General features: G+C 40.6%; 1 protein-coding gene across 15 annotated transcripts in view; it reads right to left on the bottom strand.

Annotated features, from left to right (window-relative positions):
• NRXN3 (neurexin 3) overlaps positions 1 to 23,978 on the bottom strand; it is a 920,037-nt gene that overhangs the window by 719,357 nt on the left and 176,702 nt on the right. Inside the window, exon 1 of one of the 15 annotated variants that reach the window (XM_039705059.1) lies at positions 17,934 to 18,002. The exons of the other annotated variants lie outside the window; for them this stretch is intronic. The gene's annotated coding sequence lies outside the window, so the exon portion shown is untranslated. Of the gene's footprint in view, positions 1 to 17,933; positions 18,003 to 23,978 lie in introns of those variants that run through there. 15 annotated transcript variants of the gene reach the window in all.

Below are 23,978 nucleotides of genomic sequence, written 5' to 3'. Positions count from 1 at the left end.
ATCACTTAAACGGGAAAATGTTACCCTTTCCTGACCAATCCCTAGCAGACACACCAGCACATGAAGCAGTTACCACCACCACCACACTGCAAAGCCAGTTTTACAATTTTTAGACTTACATCTGTTCAGAACCCAAACCATCCATCAGCACATATCAGAGGCTGAGTGCAGGAACAGAAACAAAAGCACAGCAAACAAGTACCTAAGCCAAGCTCTTGGCTCTTCTCATCCCTGAAAAAACCCCAAAGCTTGCTGAGTCTCAGGTCCCCTGGAGAGGTAGAGAGACCAGGTTCTTCCCATGCAGTACATAGCTATACTGCCTCTTCAGGAAAGCCAGACGGCAATTTTAGCTTGAGTTTTTATGTGCAATGTTGTTGCTGCTGTTCCTGTCAGAGCTTTCTATGAAGGAGAATATTTAGAACTCCCAGGATCACTAAGAGGTAGAAAACTTGGCATTTTGATTTATAGATGAGGAAACAAATGCACAGACATTTAAATTAGTTTACTCAGAGCCACCAAGAAAAATCAATGATACAGAAAGAATTTGAGTTCACAAGCTCCTATCTCTCCATCCTGGACTCCTTCCAGAGGTTCCCATACATTTGTGGAGGGAAACCAACCTCCTATTTCTCCCTAGTCCTTCCAGGATGTCATCCTAGCTAAGGTGTGGAGAAAGCAGCCTCCAAAGTTTTGGATGATATTTGAAAATAAATATTTCATGACTGCAAAGCTGAAAACAGCAAACCGTGGAAGCACTCATTTTGCTCAGGGGTGTGAAGTTTAATACTCAAGAAAAGCAGCATCTCATGTAATAAGAATTTTGGCCCCAGACACAATTAAGAAATATTTAGAAACATACAAAATGGACAGTGACTTTCCTGACATCTCCTGAAGCAAAGCTCAAGTAGCTCTCCTAAAACCACAGGTCAGCTCCTCACCCCTCTCACCTTCACTGCATTACAGGTGTTCTGTGAGGCAGTCCCTATATCTCTGGGGGGTTTGGTTTACAGTCAACATTTTGTGACTGAATATAAGGAAGCCCTCAGAAGTGGTCAAAGCACCTTGCCCAGATTGATGGCATTAAAACAAACCTCCAGGCTCAGTAGTTTAGTAAAAAATTAGGCTTTTATTTTAAAGAGATGGTGAGAGGATCCAGTAGTAGCTAAAAGCAGATTACAACAGCCTCTATTTCTTCTTCTGCTGCATTCCTCCTTTCCAGCCTTTGAACAGGAAAAATAATACATCTAAGTAATTGGTTTTTTTTCTAGTCTAACCATTCTTCACACCACCTGATGAGATCAGTAACACCACTCATCAGACTCTCTCATTTACAGATATTATTTAATTATTTAAATAGATTAGAAATCGTGTACAATACATTCTCCAGTGCATGAAGCGTCTTCCAAGCACCACCAACAGTGAGACTGATATGTGGAAGCTGTGAGAACCATATCATAGCCTACATTTATATTCTAAATTGCATTTATATTACAAACTGTAAAGTAAGAACATATAAGTCATATAAATGTTATAATGAGATGACTGAACTGATTGCATTGATTAAATCTTGGAATCTGACTTCTAACTTCAAAGAAATTATGGGAATAATTTTTCAGAAGAAAAAGAATTTTTGCTGTTGGAAAAAAAAATGTCTGTAAAATCATAGAATGATGTTATAACAGATAAAATTAAGTACTGAGCTGGAGTCCTGCAGTAAAAGGAGTAGTCTCTTAAATGCTTACTAACTTTAAACCATTCTGGGAAACGTTACATTTTTCAGAAATAGTAGTAGAAATAGTCATTTATTGTTTTCTCAGGTTCCTCATGCTCGCTTACTCCATCTACATAACTTGTAACTTGGAAGCAGGGAGAAATCAGCATTACAACATCAGAAACAGTGTGGGGAAGAATCAATGCAAGACAATTCCCATCCTGTTTAAGAGATGCAAAGCGTACACAGCAAAGGAGTTAGCCCAGGAGTCCACAGCAAAGGTGAGGTGCACTCAATACCTGGTGCTCTTTCAATGCCAAACTCAAATTTTGCACATAGTGTAGGGACTGTAATCTTATGCAAAAAGCTCTTTTCACCTCACCAGTACGAGCAAAGGAAGCATTAATGTTCCACCAGAGAACATCAAGTGCCTAGCATGAATCATGCCCTCTACTCTCTTATCTGCAACTTTACCCATTACCCTTCAAGTCTAAAGCAGAATGCTTGTTAAGAGGTCCTCAAATTTAAGTCCAGAAGAGATCAAGGAGACTTGGCAATACAATGAATGTTCAGGGGTTTTTGTCAAACCTGACTAATCTATTATTTCCCTGTGCAGCTAAGCTCTTAATGAAAACAAGAGGAAGAACTGCTTTATCTGAAGATACTGCATGAGAGCTCTGGAACTGCACGTTCCACCTCTGCTTTTGTCTGCCTGTGTCCTTGGATTATGCTCTTTGGGCTGGCTCCAGCACAGAGGAGGCTCTGATCTGTGGGACTGCAAACCATCCCTAAGAGGTCCAGAACCAGCCCTGCAGAGTGACTTATTCCTCCTGATAAATTTGGACCACTGCACGGCAAAGACTGAGTGCAAAGGGGAGGAAAGGGCATGACAGTGCCTGGATCTTTAGCCCAAAGAAAGGAGAAATTTTCCCTAGGCTCCTATTCCTCAAAAGAGTTGACATGTGCTAAATGTATAAAGCAGTTTCCATATATCACTGTCACATAACAGTGGCAGAGCTAGTAGCCTGTTAGAAGCAAAAGTGCCCTATATTTCTGAAGCACCTATTAAATATACAGTTATGGATCTTATCATGTAAATAAATAAGTATTCACCCAAATGAAAAGCTATTTTGCTTGTCAGTGCTGGGAATCTCCTTTTCACTCAACAGTATATTGCAGTCATCTGACAAAATCTCTTCTGAGAGGAAAAAACATAAATCAGTTATACCACACAAAATCTCTAAGTTAGTCCACATACTGAGCACAGACATTTTTTTAATTTAGTTTTGCCAATTATATGATCCACAGGTTCCCTACTCACTCTCTAGGCCACATATTGTCTTTTCTGAAGAGAAAAGCAAGACAAGTGTCTTAACTGCTCCAGTAATGCACACAAAATAGCTGAAAAACAGCCATAAAAACCTTTCTTGCTAAAATGTTTTGATGACAAAAGTATTAATGCTACAATAATGAAAATGAATAAATGACATGTCTACAAAAGATTATAGCATAATGTCTGATAACACCATTTCTTTAAATTGCTCATTAAAATTGATCTAAATGACAAAGTAGAGGCATAGAAGTCAGAACCCAGCTTTTTATCCTCAACTCTGTCACTGATTCACTGTGCAACCTGAGGCACTTAATTAACCTTGGCTGTCTCCATCTGTACTATGAAGATAACAAAACCATAGGTTAAATCCTTCAGACCTATGGGAAAAGAACACTCTATGAGTTTAATAAAACTCTGAAAACGAAAGGTTCCACATCTGTGAGGAGACGCCCTCTACCAACCCAGCGTATATGCAGTGTACAAAGTGTCCTGAGAATCCTCTTCTCCGCATATTTTCCATTGTTTTCTAAATACAAACTGTACTGGTATCAGTGTGTGATGTTTCATTGTCTGTGAAAGAAATTATAAACTCCAGGTATTGGTCTGACCATGGCACTATATACTTGGAGCTGTGTTTGTTCATTATATTCTGATCAGCTAACCATAGGGACTAAAAAAACAATTCTGTGACAATGTCTTCCTTAACCCAAAATGAAGTTTAAAAATTTTGATTTACACACCATGAAAAATATATTTCTTTAAAAAAACTACAGCTCTGTTTTAAAATGAAAGCATGAAACATGTTTATTTTGAAATGAATGATGCTGAATAAATCAATTTTTAAAATAATTTACCTGAAAGAATTTGATATAGTCATATAAATTAACAATTTGTTTTGGTTGAACAAAGTATACTTTCTCTTTTCATTTCTCTGAACAATTTTGCTACTCTCACTCCTAGTTCCAGAAGGTAGAGAAAAAGCAAAGTATTGCTACAAATTTTGTCAAGAGGTATGACGATGATTTGCTGAGCATAAGACCTCCTCTAGATTCCTCAGTGCTAAGCATGGGTGAGAGCAATTCCCACTGCTGCTGTATTTGCTTTTTCTTATGTTTTTTTATTTCATTCTGCAATTTTTATAGTTTTCTTATTTTCCTGCTGCATCACTCTAAAACATAAGGATGCAGGTCACTGAACACATCACCCAGCAGAAATGTTTCCTCATAGGCTGAATGTTCACAGCACCATGACCATAGAGTTCCAGGTCCAACATATTCACCAGTCCTGCTCTCACAGAGGCGCCTCTGCTGCTGGGTTGCTACCTGGCCCATCTACCCCTCTGTGTAGAGCACATGTAACAGTACAGGTAAGAGTGTGGAAGCATGCAGCTGAGCTCTTAATTCACCAGCTTTTCATCTATATATTCTTGACCAAGACTGCTGTTTCTTTACACAGACCAAAAAAATAAAACAAAAAACCAAAACCAAACAAACAAAAAAAAAAACCACACAAAAAAAATCAAACTAAGAACTTGAGCAACTTGCAGGCCAACAACCAACACTATATTCACTCCCTAAGAGAGGTTTACTGTTCTTCAGCACCAATCTGTATCCCAGCTGCAATTCCCAATCTCACACTACCTTTACTCTTCAGGCCTATTAAAAATCAGAAGTCAAACACCTATTATTAATCTTGATTCTAAGCATTTAGACCTGTTTATTACTGGCTGCAGATTCAAGAGCACTAACATTCAGCTATTAAAACAGCGTGCACTTGGCATTTTTGTTCCTTTCCACACCGAAGACAAGGTCTTGCCACAATTTTCTGACCTTTGCAAAAAGTCATACCATTAGAGAGAAGAACATTAGGTAACTATCACAGTCTTCCCTACACATGTGGTGTGATTAGTCCTGCCTGGGACAAAAATCACAAAGGCTGTCGGAGGGAGTCTTCCATGACTGACACAGGAATGAACAACATTATTTACACCAACACTGAGAGGAAGTTGAAAGGGCATTCAGAGCAAAAGGAGCCCGACAGGAGGCAAAATTCCTGCTTCTGTTGAACAGCACTATTTTAGAGAACTGCTGGAAGTTCACAAAGAAAAGGGCAGAAGGGAGGGAGGCAGCAGTGCCAGAGGTGAGCATGTGCTGCTGCATGCACATGGGTCTGTGCTGGCAGCAGCCTTCCAGCAAGCGTCGCGCTTGCTGCTGAGCCGGGAGCCCCTTGGGCATCCTTCCAGCGGGAAGTAGGAGTAGAAAAATAGTTACTGCTAATCACTGTAATAACACAATAATGATCCACAAAATTATCCTTTTCAGTACCAGTGAGTGGTATTGAAAGCCATGCCCATGGGAAAGGGGAAATGCGAAGGAAGGTGAAAAGCAGAAGTGCAGAGGAAGAGAAACAAGAGCAGGGCAGAGCAGCACCAGTGGTGTCAGAGACTGCGGTAATGTCAGCTTCCCACGCTTCTGTGCTGCTGGAGAGTGGGTACATGTGGAACCCCAGTACTGCCAGGACAGCCAAATACACTGCCAAACACTGCTGCTGCCCTTCATTTATGCTCGTTGTGAGACATCATTAGGACCGTTTATGGAAGTAGCAGTATCCAAACCCAATTTGAGGCAGAACGATTCTTCTCAAACAAAGCCACAGTCGAGAGACTGTCACAAGCTGGCAGAGCAGCTCTGGCCAGTAATTATTTAGGGGCAAAAATGTGTGCATTTGTATGCAATGAGCAACATGCTAGGCTTCTTCTATGCGTATACAGCAGCAAGTTCCATGCATGTTTACCAGGACAACGGACATATGCATATACACCATATGAAGGACAGCTGCCTACACAGCATATTTCTGTGGAAAGGCAGACAAAGTACAGCTGAACAAACACAAAAGACAGACGTGAAGAGGAGGTGTGCCCTTTGTTGCAGCATGAAAGGAAGCGACCTTAGTATGAAGAGATTTACAAGAGCAAGAAACAGAATCAGGTTGAAGCGGATGCACTTCATGCATAGTGTCTTCATGCATAGTGCATACATGCAAAATGTGGGATAATTACAATCCTTATACAACTGACAGTACACATCTGAGGGCAGGAATGAAATGCCTCTTCCCCATGTAACTTCAGGGCACACACATGCATGTACACAGAAAAAATAAATGTGTGTCTCGGCCAGGTGTAAGTACTGGAGTGAATACACCCAGTCTCAGGGCATAAGCAGAGATGTCCACAGTGCCCGAGGATGCAAGCGTGGTGGAAGCGTACGGAATTGGCGCTGTGCATGGGGGTGACAGGGAGGGTGTGCCAGTGCTTCTGGCGCATGCTCCACCTTCATCCTGGGCTTTTTTCCTTCCTGATTTAGTTTTTTTTCTGCGGCAGAGCAGACTCCATGTCTACAGGGAAGGTGCTTAATGAGTCAAATCCAATCTCTCGAATGTCTTATCAGTTGTGGACAGGCCTGTTTCTGACAGCTGACCTTTCTCACTGCACGCTGCTGAAAAACCCATGCACCACAAACAATTAACACAATGCTGAAAACACAAAGCTGAGAGAAGGGAAGACTCTAGATCACTATAGACAGCACTACATCAGAAGGAAGAGAGTGATACACATAAAAATGACAAAAAGCATCTATATAAGGGTTTCATTCCACCTTATTTTGCCACACACACCCTTTATTACTGTCTTTACAGCTTGGCCATAGCAAAGTTATGTGCAAAAGCAAGAGTCATGTAAAACAAGAATAAAAAGCGTAGAGAACAGGGAACATTTTTGTGATGTATATGACATTAAGCCCATGCACAAATAAATATATGTCTGAATAAATACATCCAAAACTGATACAAAGAGGAAAGTTCCTTACTAGAAAATAAAAGCATACAGAACAGAGGAGGTGAACACAAGTATCAGCCTGCCCTCCTATACCTCTGCGGTTATGGGACTAGTTCCTAAGAAAACACACAATAATACATTTACTAAAAAACCTAAACTGAATATTGCCTGAATTAGAAACATCAGAAATAACAAAATTGTCAAATAGTCCCTTCAGTAATGACAAGAAGGCTCATCCCATGATGAGCCTCTAATTCCAGGTAAGAAGGAGGTTGCTTCTTTTGAGAGACACAAACACCTAAACATAACAGTGGACTGTCTAGCCAGTTGTTCAGGGGATTTGCTGCTCAAGAAAGGGTCAGAAAAAAACCTGCATGTTTTCAGCTCTGCTGTCAGCTCAGCATGAGACTTGGGCAAACCATAACGTGCACTCTAATTCCAGGTAAGAAGGAGGTTGCTTCTTTTGAGAGACACAAACACCTAAACATAACAGTGGACTGTCTAGCCAGTTGTTCAGGGGATTTGCTGCTCAAGAAAGGGTCAGAAAAAAACCTGCATGTTTTCAGCTCTGCTGTCAGCTCAGCATGAGACTTGGGCAAACCATAAACATTACATTTTCTGAAATCTTTCTTCACTATTCTTCACTTCACAGAATTTTCTGCTATAGGTACATGCCACACATGATTGAAGATCAAGACTCATGTATCTGCATTTTCTGAAATCTTTCTTCACTATCAGAATTTTCTGCTATAGGTACATGCCACACATGATTGAAGATCAAGACTCATGTATCTCAGATTTCAGGAGCAGATCCTCAGCACAAGAATTCATATCCTAACTTGAACAAGTAGACATTTATCTTTTGTGCAGTAGTCTCCCTGTATGCGAAAAAGAGCACAGCCTACCATTATCACATTTTGGTTTTTTACTATTATTTAATGCAATAGCATAACCTCTAAAAGGAACACGTTTTTCCATCTTAACAACTCCTTATATGTTCAAAATAGGAGCTAGATGACACTGAGGAAAGTTCACAGAAAATAAAAAGTTTTTCAGAAGCTGCACAGAAGTCATCTGGATTCAGCATCTAATTCATCTAGACACCTCTGGAAAACGAAACATGCTTTTGAAGATTTTGCATGCAACCCAGAAAAGACTGACACAGGAGTGGGTTAAAAGGTACAGAAAGTTATTTAAGGTCAGAGAGTGGAGGAAGCTCAACAGCAGTGCAAAATATGTGTCAGTTTAGCAAGTGTGGCTGGTAGTGATGCTGATGAACAGAAAAGGTATTCAGGCAAAAGTACTCCAGTTAATTACTGGAAGTAGATAAGATATCTTCAAAACTCAATAAATAAAAAAATATTTTAAGAATAAATATTTCATTATAGCAGAGGTTTTTTGTATTCAAGTAAAAAAATACGTCACGGTTGTAATTTTTTCTTAGCTATTCACATGTGGTCTTTTCATACATACATATTATATCCATTTATTTCAATGCAATAAAAATTGATGCTTAGTATATACTGTAATTATCTTTAAATACTTATCTGCTCATCTGTTTTCACAAATTTCTGAAATTATCTATGCTATTTGGAATAACAGATAACAGCTATTCTATCAGCTCATCCAAAATTAGTAACTTCATATCATCAATGAAATTAATTTCATATCTTGACGTGACAGCACCAAAAAAGAACCCAACTGCTTTCATTAGTTCAAGCTACCGGGCAACATGATCTTATTAAAGCCTTGTACACATTATCAAGACTGTATATCAACTAAAAACAATTTTAAAAAATTTTAAAAAACAGTCGAAACAGTGCTTTTCTTCAGTACTATATGCCAAACTCTGAACTCACTGGTCTTGATAAAAATAAGGAGCAATTTTATGGCAATCAGTGAGGGTACACTGCTGGATGTAAGACAGAGATCATGCTGGTATCCATGTTCATGTTATTTTTCCTAAGCCTGTTGCTAGAAGGTCAGAACTGATGTAATTCTTACTCTTACAAGCAAAGCCCAACTGCTATAAAAATTATTTTTCAAATCTCTCTGCAGGAGATGTGACACTGCCCTTGTGCTACGACTAGGGTTGAAAAACCTGTGTTTCTCTTTCAGTTCAGAAAGGTGCTGCCATTATTTTCCTGGAGATGAGTTCACCCTGGAGGGTCTCGACTTCAAACTTCTGTGGTTTTGGGACTTGGTTTATTTTTTAGTAGCAAAGACCCTCATTCTAATCTAAACACCAGGGGTATTTGTATATTTTATAAATATTTCCCAATTCCTGTTTCACTGAAGTGCTGTCCCCCTTTTCCCCACACATTAGTAACACCATTAACCCACTGACACCATAGTCTGGTCATTTTGGAACTGAAAGCTGGTCAGAGATTTTGGGAAGTAAGGATGGCAGTTTTGGTCACAACCTATAGAGCAAGGCCTTATGTATCCCATCCATGTGGCCAGCAGGAAGGATCATTGAAGCCCTTGCCATGTGAACAACATCACTGTGTTTAAAACACAAGACAGTTCTGAAAGTGGACTCTGCCATTTTGTAGCCTTTAGATCCTCCAGATTAGTTGTCTCTTGACAGCTCTCTGGTCAAACATGCTCATTCCAACAAAAAATAAGTGTCGGTGTCTTTTTTCCCTGTAACCTCTATATCTACCACTACTTTGTAGAATCACATAGAAGCTGAAATCTTTTTTCATGCTGCTTCTAGAAACAGAATTTTGTCAAAACAAGTTCTACACATACCTTCATACCACCATGATCTAATATGGGGCTGCTGAAAAAGGACTGTTGGCAAAAATTGGCCTCCACATTGTAATTTTAAGAGCTTCTCTGTTAAAGCATATGTCAGAACAAAGTATAACATTTTCTCACAACTCTGTTGGCTCTGCAGAACTAAAAAATAAGAGGGATTAAATCATATAACATTTAGTTAATTCATATAGTTTGTCTATCTAGATGTACATATATATGCAGTTTTATCATTACACACAGATAACCTGACACAAAAAACGTAAAGAAACTTCACTAAATACTTTTTTCCCCCGATTTTAGGCAATTTTTTCTTGCTTGCCACTATACATCAATCCCACAAAGGGACTGAACAAAAGAGAACTGTATCACTTAACTAGTCTGGGAAGACAAAGGAGGAAGAGAACTCCCTGCATTTAGTACATACCAGTACCGAAAGCTTTTTTTACAATTACCTGACAATTTGCAGCATTAAGCTTTACCATCTGCACCCCACAGAGCACCACAATTTTTCCTGCTGTTGCCTTTACACCTTCTTGGAGCACCACTTCCCTGTTTCTTTGTCCTACAGACAAGCAGACTTTCAACTTCTGTGATCTCCTTGGCTTGACCACACCATGATGTAGAAATCATAAGACACAGTTGTGCCCTCCTCAACTGGGAATGTCTTATAGAATGGCCTTCACAATGAATGCTAGCTAAAACAAGTTCTCAAACTGCACAAATAGCAGCAGACCAATGTTAGTGCTGACCTCAATATTTCATAGCATCCAGTAAAACAAAACTGTTGGCCCCAAAGATTCTGTTTCTCAGTGGGGGTAAATTAAGAACTCATTTTCAAGCTCTTACAAGAACTGCAGCAACTCCACAAAGTTCCTTTAGTTGTGGGTGGTTTATATATATATATATGTGCTAAAATTGCTTCATCTGGCAGAATTGAGGCTGTTCAGCCCCAAAAGACAGAAATGATCCTTGATAGAAACTGTAATTTCCCACCAGCTACAATTTCTGATACTCATGCAAGCACCAGTCAGAGCTGGCTGTGGTCAGCCCTGCTGATCCTTCAAGTGGTTACAGCCCTTCAGGCTTATAAACCTCCAGACCCCACCTGTGCCTGCTTTTTCACCTCTATAAAATAGAGCTCTGTCTACTGGCTGTAACAAGTACTCTTCCCAGAGTAGAACATACCTTGTATGTACAGCTCTGCATCAACATTCCATAACCACTGAGGACTGAAACACAGCTGGGACATGACCTTTCTTAGCTGCAAGGGGAGTTTTAAAGGGGCAGAAAGACATTTCAGCAATGGAAAACTTGGCTTCTGCCCATCAAGGAGTAACCCTGACTGAGAGGTGAGGCACTTGTGTCTCTGTGCACTAGGCAAGCATTTGGAATACATCACATCAATTCCTTCATGGCAGCTGCCCACATGCATCACCTTACCCTTCAGTAAACACAAGGCAGCTCATGCCTTAAAGTGAATGTACTAGCTTGCTTTCCCCTAGAATTAAAAGAGTACATGCGTTTCTTTTTAATAGGTAAATTCAGCCTAGATTTCTTCTGAGTGATTTGTTATTATGGTAACAATCTAAGCCAGCTATCTCCCTTCCCACACTGCCCACCTGGTATTATTTTGAATTCTTTCTGCATGTAGTTTTTTCATAGAAACCTTCTCAGACTCTTCCAAAACTCCCTGAATAGTGCTAAAGACAAATGCACCATTTCCTGGGTTGAACTTCAAATGTCAATGGCTTCTTCACCTCCCTGGTTGCATCTACTATAAATCACTAACTCATAAACACAATCTATAACCTGAAATATCTGAGTTTATAAGTTATTTTCCCACTGCTGCATCTCCCTGCCTGAGGTGTTAGGTTTCCATTGGGATTGACGTTCACCTCTGATAAAGGAATTTTTGTTTGCTAACTGCTTCATATTGATGTGTTTACAGTGAACACTAGCACAGAAGGAGAGGGAATAACAGATTAGGGACCAGTTCAAGTTATTAAGTTATTTTTATAACACTTATAATATGCATGTGGTTACAAACAGATTTCATGGCTTTATTTCAGTGGGAAAATTACAATGAGAAGATTTTTTTTTTTTAACCAACTGGCATCACACCATAACAATCAGCTTTAAAGGCAGATACATTGGAAATAACTCATACTTGATGTTCCTGCTTGCTTCTAAAAAAGTAAAAATGCCCTTACACAACAATGAATAAAAGCTCAGATTATAAAACCAACAGATGACCACAAGAAAATATGTCCAGCTAGTATTAGAGCATCAACCTTGTTTCAGATTTTGCCAGCCACTTTGTTAGATCTTCCTAACAGTCTCCTAGAGGTCTCCAACTATGCCTTCGGCTGACTGGTGTTTCTGTGGCCCACTCAGTGCACTGGGCAGCTTACTTTGAAGCAGTCACATGGCTGTGTGGGAGCACATCACGGGATGGCCAAGCCATAAATGGCACATACATGATAAACGCATATCACAAAACAATCAGTGTAACCCAGCCACTGATTGTCTTAGCAGAAGCCAGCAACTGAACGAACTATGGATATTAAATTCCCCTCCAGAGCAACTTTTTGAGCCAGTGAAAGCTTTGATGTAGGCCCATTAGCCATCTGTATGGCATTTCAATCAAAGATGGCTCTCTTAGCTTCAGACTCATCTCCAGAGCCTAAGCATTCTGTTTAGGCTGCTAATGACAGATAGGGAGCATGAAAAATAAAAGGTGAAAGGGACAGAAGAACATTTAGTGATGGAAGACATTTTAAAAGCCAGAACTAAGCTTGCCTTATCCTCCTAAATAAAAAGGCAGAGGAAGGACTCCCTGTAGAAGACAGAGTCTCTGTAGTTTCACATGTGGGTACACCACATGTGCGAGCACATACACAGCAGGAGCCTCCCCTCTGTAGCAAGCACACGGTGCCTCCAGAGCAGCTCCCAGTGCACTGGCATTCCTGTCACACTGCATGTGGGCACGCAGCCTGCTCAGCAGGGCAGCAGCCAGACATGAGGGATCCTGCACACACACAGGTACAGCGCTTACAAACACGTGCAAAGCTGGGATTGCACCTGCACACGCAGATTCACACACTGTGACACGCGTGCACGACTTGCACAAGGGCTTGTGAACGTGCTTGTGCACACACTGCCCATATGTTCGCATGGGCTGGGCAGGGTTCCCTTCTCCCTCTCTCTCTTTTCTTCATTGAATGGGAAAAGGCTGTCAGCAATTTCCTTCTCTCAGCAGCTGGGAGACACTTTTCTGCAGTTAGCTGCAATTTGTTTCAATTATGTGTATTAATCACAGCCTGCTCCTGATGGGATTCTTCATAAATGAAAAATTTTTAAAAATCAGAGCTTTTCTTTTGAACAAGCCGACTCCTCTCTCACGATGGCACTTAATGATTGCAGATTTGTTGGGAGAGTGGGGGGGAAAAAGAAATAAAATAAAAAAAAAACAGGAAGAAAACTCTTAAGACACTTCCATGTTTGCTTATTTCTTTAATAAGAACCATGGCTCAAGAAGCTGGCAGGGCATGCAGTTGAAATGGGGGTCAGTTCACTGTCATTTCAACTGTGGAAAGAGAAAGCTCTGCATAGCCTTTATACATAAAAATGGAGTTCAGAGAAGTGGTAGAATTACATCAATTAAGGATTTTTGGACTCCAACTTGCTTTCTTTGAAACCTAAAGCAGAAATCGCCTTCCTAGTGTTTCAATATCTTATAGCAGGCATTAATTTTAAAAACACTGGAAAAAGTAGTAAAAAACTGGGAAACCTATAGCTGCCTCAGGACTGCTCCCAAAGTCTACTGGAGCATAACCAAAGTATCAGTGAAGATGAGTGTTATGCAGTGTCTCAAAGTTATCTATTTCATCTGAGTCCTAGGAGAACTCCTGAGGAGTATGCTCTACATTTGCAGTGAAGAAGTAAATAAAATCAGGTACTTGGGATGTATGCTGATATTTTGGAAATATTCTGCTTAAATAAGCTCGTCTGCAGAGATATGAGGGTGTACAAGGATATAAGCCAAAAGGATCTTTCCTTCTTTCTCATTATCTGCTTTCCCTTAGCAGTTATTACCTTACCTGCTATTGTACTAAAGATTCCCCCTGCCCTGATTTGTCACAAATCACAGTGAGGGCTGATGAATTTGGAAAACTTAGGAGTCATTGTACAGATTTTACCCAGAGGTGTAAATATTTCTAGGAAACTGCTAGCATTCAAGCAATGGGCACTTACTCCACAGCCCTGGAATTCTTAATCAAAAATTATCCAAGTACCAAAAATGTAGATGATTTGCAAGTCATGATCAATGTATTTTATCAAAGACTGGGTTAGAACAACAAAGCTGTATAGAATAACATGGGGCTCCATAAGATTACTACTGCTTAAAGCTGTATTGCAATAAGTCCTTGCAAAATTTGCTTTCTAAAAATCTGATTAGCTAGATTGACTCACTCCATCACACTTAGGGAAAAGAATAATGATCCTATTCTAAGTCCATATGGCACAATGTGTATAATACATCACGTAGACAATTTAAACCTACTCCTACCTTAAGATTTAATGGCACAGACACCATTTGGGTGTACAAAAAATAATCCACCCAACATATTCCCTGAAATCATCATAACTCATCATTTTGTCATTGTTGAGAAGATGTCTTTACACTGGAAGAAAAGACAACTTTGTTAGTATGTTTTCTTTTCATAAGGGCCCAGGCACACTAACAAAAGAATTTATAAAGTATATGTATGTGTGTGTGTGTATATATAAATATATATATATTCAAATGAGCTCTTTACATAACTAGGTTAATGAAGCCATAGGTACAAGCAAGTCAGGTCAAACAGGTTCTGCATCAGACATGTTTTCCAGGACACCGACACGATACAGGGATTGATGTGATGTGATTCTGGACATGGCCACAGCGTTAGTCACAGTAACCAGGGACTGCACATCTGCCAGAGCTCTGCCACACCATTTGATTAGAAAGGTACTGCAAGATGGTGTACATTTTGTGGGAGAAGGTGATAGCTCCTCTGCTCTACCCATCAAATGCATGTCTAGACCCTGATGATCTGTGAAGGTCACTCCCACGGATGCAGCTACACCCACATGACTCTATGTCTATCAGGATTTCATGGTACTTTGCAAGAAAATGTGGAGGAGATAGTCTGTACTGAAAAGAGCATGCCCTTGCCTGAATGAACTGCATCCACAGAGAGCCTTTTTACTGATGTCAGAGCAGTCTTTGAGTCCAAGCAATGAGTTTCACAGGTCTCAATTTCTTCCAGTTCAAAGATAGGTACCTGAAAGTTTATTGTTTAGTTCAAAGTGTTATCTGCATAGGGACAGATCTTAAAATCCTGAAACAGGATCACATGCCATCGTCAGTGCCCCTTGTTCTCATCTCAGATTTACACAAGCAGGATATTTAGAGAAACTAAACCCAGAGCAATTACTAAGTGAAACTAACCGTGAATAATTAAGATGTGGAAGAGTCACAACATTAGGAATCATTAGAAACCAACATGATTTACAACCTAGATGCAAACTGCCCAGCCTCTGGGCACTCTGTGGTCAGCTGTGGTCACAAACTCTGGCACCACAAGAAGAAGTACATCCCTTCCACTAGCACTTTCCTCTACATTTCCATCAAAAATTTCCATTACATTGTGTTTTATTTGCCAAATTAAAACACAGCCCACATAAATATGTTCGTAGAAGGCTCATCCAGAAAACTTCATCCTTAGTAGAGTCATACTGACATGTGCATAGACAAAAGGGAGAACTAGGAAGAACATGGGAAGTCCGAAAGGTGCAAAAAGCTTGGAGCATCACAAAACCCTTGGGCTTCAGACGCAGCAATTTTCAAAACCAAGAACAACAAATCCAGAGAACATGATAGAGAAAGCAAGAGGGGAAAGAGATGGGGAACGGAGAAATATAAGAAAGAAGGAATACGAAGAAATAGAAGAAAGCAAAAGGGGCAAGTGGAGAAAACCAGCAGAAAAGGGAAAGAAGGAGAAAAAGAAGAGGGAATGAGAGAAAGCGATAGACAGAAGGGGAGAGAAATCTCTGCTGGTACAGTAACAAATAAATCCCTGCAGCATGACAGGCGTCTGCTGAAGCATTTCATTTCCCCGCAGCATAATGGTGTGTTATTGCCCATTATCTGTTCTGTCAGTGCCAGAGTCGATATTAAATGAGGGGCAGCTGCATTTAGCTGCCATTTTTCAGCTGTCTCTCTGTTACCATGGAGACACGCTTGTTTTTTGGATGAACCTGGGTGCAAGCAGAGGGATGCATGCGCATGAGGGGGAGGCAGGAGCGCCGCAGAGCAGCGGGAGCAAAGGACCAAGACAAACAGTGGAGGGACACAAGCAAGGGGAGGGCAGGTCCCCGGTACACAGGCACCACAGAGACAGCCATTTCAAAAACCCTCTTAATATGCAGAGGAGCCCACAGCCAAGCACACAGACATTGCTGTGACTTTCACGGATTCTAGCAATTGCTCCTTCATCCCTCTGCCCTTCTCCTCTCCCTACACCCTTTACCCCATAAGGACAGAAATCCTCCCCTTCTGATCAGTATCTCTGCAGCAACATCTCTAAGACTATTACAAGTAATGATTAATTAAGCCTCTTAAAGACCACGTAGCAGGTTGAGCATGAATATTGCTAAAATACGAATCAAGAACATAAAGCTCAACGAGATTGGATGTGCCCCTCTTTCCCAATAAGATTTATGCAGCAAGCTGCTGCCACACATGGGTGCTGAAATCTAGATAATTTCACTCGCCATTTTCCTGCTTCAAATATAAGGATGTTCCCTACAGGGAAGTGGATGGGAAACATCTACACAGAAAACTGGTATCAAATGAAAGATCTCATTTCCTTTTCTTAACACCAAGCTTCTCTAAAGAAGAGATGCACTGTGGTCTCCCTGCACCATTTATTTAATGGTGGCAACTTCAAACCCTGCATCTAGCATAGATTTCATCTCTAACACGCTGGCTTTAGACCCACAATCAGCACACCTGCAGTGGTTGGGAGAGCCCATCTGTTCTCCAGTGACCTCTCAATCCCCAGTATGAGAAACTTCTGCTTCAAGTGTTGACCACACACAGCAGCAGAACAAAGCAGTCAGTTCCAAGAGCATTTTCAGTTTACTTACATTACTATAAGCTATTTATCTCTGCTTAAGGGCCTTGTCTTTCTGAATTGCTTGTAAAGGGTTTTAGAAACATTGGAGAGACTGACATGGTGAAAGTTGAACTAACAGACTATATACCAACACTAACAAATTAAATGGAGCCAGGGTGTACTCCTAGACTTGGGAACATGGTAGTTTGCAATTCTAAACTATTAGAACTCTCTCCAATATAATTTTCTCATTTAACTAGCAGTCTTACAAATTATTGTGAGCACAACTTAGGGGGTAGGCTATGCCCATGACCATTTCCAATGCCCATTTTTCATACAACCATCTTGTTCTGCATGTTTATGAGCATAGACAGACCATCCTGCAATGGCCAGTCTCAGTGCCAGGAAACATTTCCACACATGCTCAGCTGATTAGTACAGACAACCAGGCAATCCAGCTTGGTGACAGCCAAACAGTACTTTGTGCAGTTCAAAACTGCAAGGATAAGGGTCTTGCTGACATATCCTAGCTCTGTCCATCCTAACTCTCTGTCAAAGGGCTGACTTGCACAAATCTGCTTATCATGCAGCTTGGATGCATGCTCAGAATGACGGAGTCACAGCTCCTCTGTAAGCCACTGAATACTTGAGCCATAGGTCTGCTGAGATATATCCTCCTAAACAGATAAATACAAAAAGAAGACTAATAATCCCACTCAAGCTGACAAGAATAATGGGATGCCTGAGAAGTAAATCACAGCCTTAAGATACATACCAAGAACACTTTTAGGGTCTCAAAATTCCCTACCACTAAATGGGAATATTCTGCTGCAACACTCTGAACTTGCAGAAAGCCTCACTTCTACATCAACTGTCATGATACCAAAAGGAATTGTTTGATCTGCAATGTTTATGATTAAGGCAAAAGGTGCCCAGAGGACATTTATTCCTCAAAGGTGAATTAATGATGCAGATATGTTGTCAAACACTGAGTACATTCAGCTTTCCACAGCTGCATGTTTCAATAGCATGCTGCTGTTTGTTCTTTAGGTGATAGCTATATTTGCCTTGTGTTATCATATTACTGCAAATGTTCCATATTGTTGTCTCCTCATCACAAAAGTCTCCTACCTTCTTGGTGTCCTCTCACAGGCAGCTCCTCAGAGCACTGACTCTCTCTTCCTCACCAAGTAGCCAACCAACTCCAATTTCTTTGCAACCAGCCAACCCACTCTTTTATAGCACTCTTCTTATTATTGGTTACAGCTGTGGCCTGTTAAAGTCAGGCCTGCACCTAATCTTTGCTAATTGGCCCAGCTGCAGCTCCTTAGCAGTGAGATTACTTTCTGCACTATCTTTATTTTCTTATATTCTGTCCCCCCACATTTGAATTTTGATTTACAGCTGCCCAGTCCATCCTTGGATTATGTTTCTCAAAGTCCAAACCTTATACCTCCCTTAAACCTCTGTCCTGTCCTCTTGACACAAACCCCCAGACTGAAAAGTAAAACGTCTTTGCTAGGAAGTTGCCAGCAGAAGATGCGAAGGTGCCCAGGCCCAACTCTGGTTTGCAGTGGAGTGTCCCATCTGTTGCTGTTTAATCTCACTGGTGAAGGTGAATGCAGGTGAAACTAATGATATACTGATACATAAGTAACACCAAGAAACACAGCAACGCTGAGTAGTCTTAACTTTTGAAATTGTAATTTGCTGCTTCCTTTTAGCTTAGAGCACCCTCTTTTCCATACTCCCTGCTTTCCCAATGCTTTTCTTTGAATCTTCTGATTTATTTGGTCATGCTGTCCAGCATCACCTAACAAATAAACTTCTCAACACTCAAACACTCAAGTAGGAAACTTGAGTTTTAATAATTGTAAAAACTGCAGTACCTTCCAATGCAGATCCACTGCATTGGCTTCCACTGTCCTACTAGTACAGACAATTTCAGTGTCTGACTGTGGAGCAGTCTTTTTCCTTTATTCAATATATTTGCTTTATAGAAGCCATTTAAAAGTCACAATTTCTCAAGACCTACCTAGCTCTCCCTGCTCCATGCTAAGAGACAGTAAAAAAAAAAGGATCCAAGTGTGTCGTCGTATTAATAGATAAGTCCTCATCTCATAGTTCCAACGTATCCATATCTTGTCATTTTCTCATCACAACCCCCTACTTCAAAGTTTTCCCACTTTGGGCCTTCTGGAACTTGACAAAAACTATTAAAAGGATATTCTAAAGAAACTCCTCAAGTGACATTTAAATGGCACAATGCTGTTGATCTTTCCCCCAGCTGACATCTGCTACCTTTCTCTACAACAGTTGCCTAGAACTGCTCTTCATGTATCTTTTCTTATCTTGCTGACCACTGATTTCTTTAAAATTTCTGATTGTCCCACATTGATGAAAAAAGTTCTGCCTGAATTGCTTACATGCTATTCCTTTCTTTAGCTTTTATCCACTTTCATAACCTTTTGCTTTTGAATATGGAGCTATCTTAAGCACCACAGAGTACCAGACTGACATTGGATTTGCAGGATCTTTTTTCTCTAGGAGATGTCTCAGTTCAGAGTGTCTGATCAAAGTCATCTTTGTAGTGCAAGAGAATTTTGCATACAGTAGTGGAAACAAACATCTGATACACACGATTGAAAATATGAATGCTAATGAACTGTTTAATCTGTTAGGTCAATGACACTGGTTTTGGGTTCAATGAGTCAGGGAAGCTAAAGGGAAGAAAGAAATAACGCTCTAATAGTAAGAGATTTTGTTTTAATGTAATCTCTGGTCAGCAAAAAGTATGACAAGAGCAATAACAGAGCAGTTTTTGAGACAAATGGGAAAGCAAGGGGGAAATTATCCTGCAGAGTTCTCATAAACAATTCTGTGGTCATTTCAAGGAGTTTCTAGAATTGCGCCAACTGTGATCAAAATTAGTTTATATAGCACAGATAAACTGGTTCCAGAACCTGCCTAAACTGTCCCATTTGAGTTAAGGAATGCATTCAGAAGAGCAAGCGAATTTGAAATTAACTCCTCTGACCATATTCCCCACACCCAACAACTTCACTGAACCGAGAAACAAAAAAAGGACAGCAAAGATATGAAAGAAATTCAACTGCTAGATAATACAGACAGATGATATTTATTCAGTAACAGTTTCTAATCAAAAATATTGATTTTTAACTCAGGGATTCTTTGTGGAAAGCTTTCAGGTAGACAAAACTAGCACTCAAATTTCAAGGAAAGAAATAAAGATGTATCTATCTTTTGATGTCTTTGCATCTTTATTTTCCCCACTCTCTCTTTCCAAAGAACAATACTCATCAGTTTTCTTCCTACAGCCTACTGTCTCAATTCAGTCACTGAAAAATAGGTATGCATGTTTGGCTCTAATTATTTGCTTTCATGTAGCACAAGGAAACATAGCTGAGGATCAAATCCTCAGTGGCACAAAGGCTGCCCCAAAGGTGCCCCTTCAGTTCTGGCATTAAGGGACTAGTGCTCCTGGTGACAGTATTCCTCAATCTGATTCCTACTACTGGTGAAGGAATGGTGTACATCACTTTGCCAACAGCAGGTCTGCCTTTCTGTGCATCAAAGCAGGATGCAACTGTGAGTATTTCAATACTCCAACAGAAGCTGGGACAGCTCAATTCACAAAAATACAGGTCCAAGCGGAAGAAATGTGAGAAGGTCAGAGCCCACTATCACAGACAGCTTTCTATAAAAGTATGGCCTCAGTTTTGACTATTTGGGAACAGATTTCAAACCTCAGCATCCCTGATGCTGAGCATTCCTAATGCCTTGCCTGTTTGTAGGTCAAGTCACTCAACTGCAGAGCTGGGAAAGAAGGCTGAGTCCTCCAGATGCAATCTTTTGGCACTGAAGTCTCTCCTTTCCTATTCTTTCCTACTCCATATTGCCCCAGGAGGGGACAGCGTGTTTGGTAGAATACTAAAACACAGCCATGAGGAGTATAAGCAGTGAAGTGTATTTCCATGTCACAGCAGACTTTATTAGCATAATTCCTAATTGTGACTGTTTGGAAGCCCCATAAGAGCGAGAATAATTACGTTTAACAGGCAAAGTGATAAAGAGACAAGATAAGTCAATTCTCCATCCCACCCCCCGTCCCAATTGCTACAAAATCCTTTTTCTTTCATCTGCCTTTGGGAAACAAGTACAAGTGAATGTATTTTACAAGAGAAAAATGGCAATTTCAATTTCTAGGAATCTTCTACTTGTGACATCCTAATACTAGTTTCCTTGAGTGGGACATTATACACAACTTTGAGTGGCAACATAAAACAAAGACAAAATTTGGAACCTCACTAGAAGACAATCTAAAAGAAAGGGCAAGATGTAACTAAGCAGAGGAAGAATACTTTCCAGAACAGCACACTGTGAAAATAACCCATTATTTAGATATAAGTTTGCAATTTCCACCATGTTTAGTACAAACATAGAAGACAAAGCATTTAATGCCTTATGATGAAGCATCGCTTCCTAACTTGCCACTGGGATCTGATTCACACATCAAGCAACACTGAGCCCTTGTGGTGCAAAACCAGCCAGAGGATAATCCAGGGGGTGCAGAGACTGGAGCACAAAGCATTTCTTTTGTTATGGCAGGAGAGGACAGGCTTGCAATGGGGACTTGCTAAAAATACCAGTCTGTGGGGGCTTATGGATAGAGGAAGCTCCTCTTTGCAGAATCCAATTCAGTCATTATAAAGATAGTGGCCCTCACAAAAGCATCTCCATTTCAGTACGGTGGCCTATCTTGGATATTATCAACTTCCAAAAACATGCAGGAGTCTGTTTTGGTAATAAAAGAATGCCTAACAAGAACAAGTCAGGGTCCTGAGCACACCAAGACACTGGGCTGGGGGCCACCCCCTCCCTCCCCGCTCTCTCCCCAGTCTGTGTAGTGCCTCTGGAGCCAGTGGGACATGCCAAGGCTGACAAGGGTCCAGTCCACTCAGTCCCATGGCTTGCAGCCACCAGCAAGCTGTCAGCCCTCATAATGATCTGACACAGCAAAAGATCTTTAGATGCCAACTGGTATCATCCACAGCAAATCCAGATCTGCTGCCCCAACAAACATGAAATGATTCAGCTATTCCAGCTAGCAGCTTTAAAATAGCCTTCTAATATGCACTAGTTACATTCATTAGAGCCCAGGGACAGCCAAACCATTTTACCCCTCTCCTTTTGTCCTTTAACTCCTCTAAATCTTAAAAGAAAATTTGTTTTCAAGCTGACTTGTCAATTAACTTCATCCTCTCCCAAAACTGTCGGCAGTTTCAGGTTCAGATGAGGTCTAGAACTGTCACCACAACACAAGGAAAAGCACTTCTTTCCATTTAAACTGCATTTTACATAACCAGGATATTAGAGCAGCCAAAGGCTCTAGGGTTTAATTCAAACTTAGACTCTCAGAGGTGTGATTCTGTTTTGCTGCAGGTATTTTAATTTCCATTAGAGAGAGAAGAGGAACAGAATCTTACATGGTTTCATATGCATTTGTTTTGATTTTTATAGTTGGCTAAAGTGCTATATTAATAGCACAGCAGGGGCTGCACTGAAACCAAAGACCTGGAAAATACAATATTTTCAGTATTCATTATTTCAGTACTTGCAAATTCCAACAAGATGAGACTTCTATATGCTTATCATGAGAGAAAAAAAAATAGGCACGGATTAAAATAGATTTTAAAACCCCACTATTTATTTACAGTACATAAAGCAAATATACTTGCAAATTGTAAAAAGCATTACCCTTGGCATCCTCAGAGATTCAAATGTATTGGAACAAAAAGTAGGCATATCCAAATTAAATGCTCAAAGAGAAACTGGGCAAGACACTTTCAATCTGATATGCAACTGCTGAAAACAGACCAACCCAGCACTTGGAGCAGAGCTCTGAAGGCCTGAGTCATGAATCCAAATTTCGGACATCTGAGTTTTCACAAGATGTCTGTCTTGTCTCATGTATCTCACAGGAACCTGATGTACAGACATGGTTAAATCACCTGATCGTCGTTTGTTAAAAATTAAGGCTCTGATATTGAGCCAGTTAAAAGTTTTGTGAGATAAATTGCCCATAGCATTGCAAAGCAATAATATTGCCACCTAGTTTTGCCTAGTGTCAAACAAAAACTCTTCAGAAAGCACACACACACACACTTGTTGAGGTCTTAATTCCAGAAAGAAGAGCAAGTGTCACACATAGCCAGAGCAGAGTTTTCAGTAACCCTCTCCCATTCCAGTCTTTACTGTGAGTAAATAAGCCTCATCTGACCTAATTACACCAAAAAAAATTTTGAGTCCTTTAAACAACTATTCAAGAAAAAATCAAAGAAATATAGAGGAAAAAGAGTTCCTCAAAAAAAAATACACAAATGCCTAATAGTAAAGGGATTTTGACATTCAGCATGAATGTCAAAGGCCTGCTGACCTTATAGACACAAATTTGGGATGGAGGGCATGCAGGGCTTCACGGTACACAAATGCCTAATAGTAACGGGATTTTGACATTCAGCATGATGAGCCCCTGCTGACCTTATAGACACAAATTTGGGATGGAGGGCATGCAGGGCTTCACGGCTGATATCCTATACCACCATGCAGAGCTAAGCACTCTGCAGATGCATGTGTGGTGCAAGGGGCCAATCTCCTGCTCAGAGCACTGCCCCATGGCTGACCCTTCACTCTGCTCCTGCAGCTGCAGCGAACACACCCTTGCCTTTGCAAGTCACCTAGTGCAAGAGACCCAGGGTCTGAATGGCCCTTCTGGGGACTGAAATGTCTCTGCAGCTCTGGGAAAGGTGTCAGGACCAGGACAGTAAAAGATCATGAGTCCTCAAATGGTCCCACTTGTGTGCTGAAGGGGTGTGAAGGAATCCTACCCCCACAGTCAGTCTGCCCTCCACGTGTTGGTAACAATCAACACCCAAGCACCGAAGACAAAAGTTTTGGTAAAAATTTGAGTCATTTAGAACTGATCTGACACACACCCCCAATTTGTTTCACATAAGTTCTAATTTCATAGAGAACCTGCTATTTAAATGTCAAATGGGGTGGTAAATCTAGGACTGTGGGCAGAAGCATGTGTTTAGTCTGGCCCAGGGAAAGGTAGATCCTCTAGTGATGCCCTGTAGCTACAGTAAGTTCAGT

This window comes from Passer montanus, unplaced genomic scaffold, assembly GCF_014805655.1.
Source record: "Passer montanus isolate IOZ18808 unplaced genomic scaffold, ASM1480565v1 scaffold18, whole genome shotgun sequence".
Classification (NCBI taxonomy): domain Eukaryota; kingdom Metazoa; phylum Chordata; class Aves; order Passeriformes; family Passeridae; genus Passer; species Passer montanus.
The sequence above is the reverse complement of the archived record's forward strand: the minus strand, read 5'-3'. Positions and strand labels throughout refer to the sequence as shown.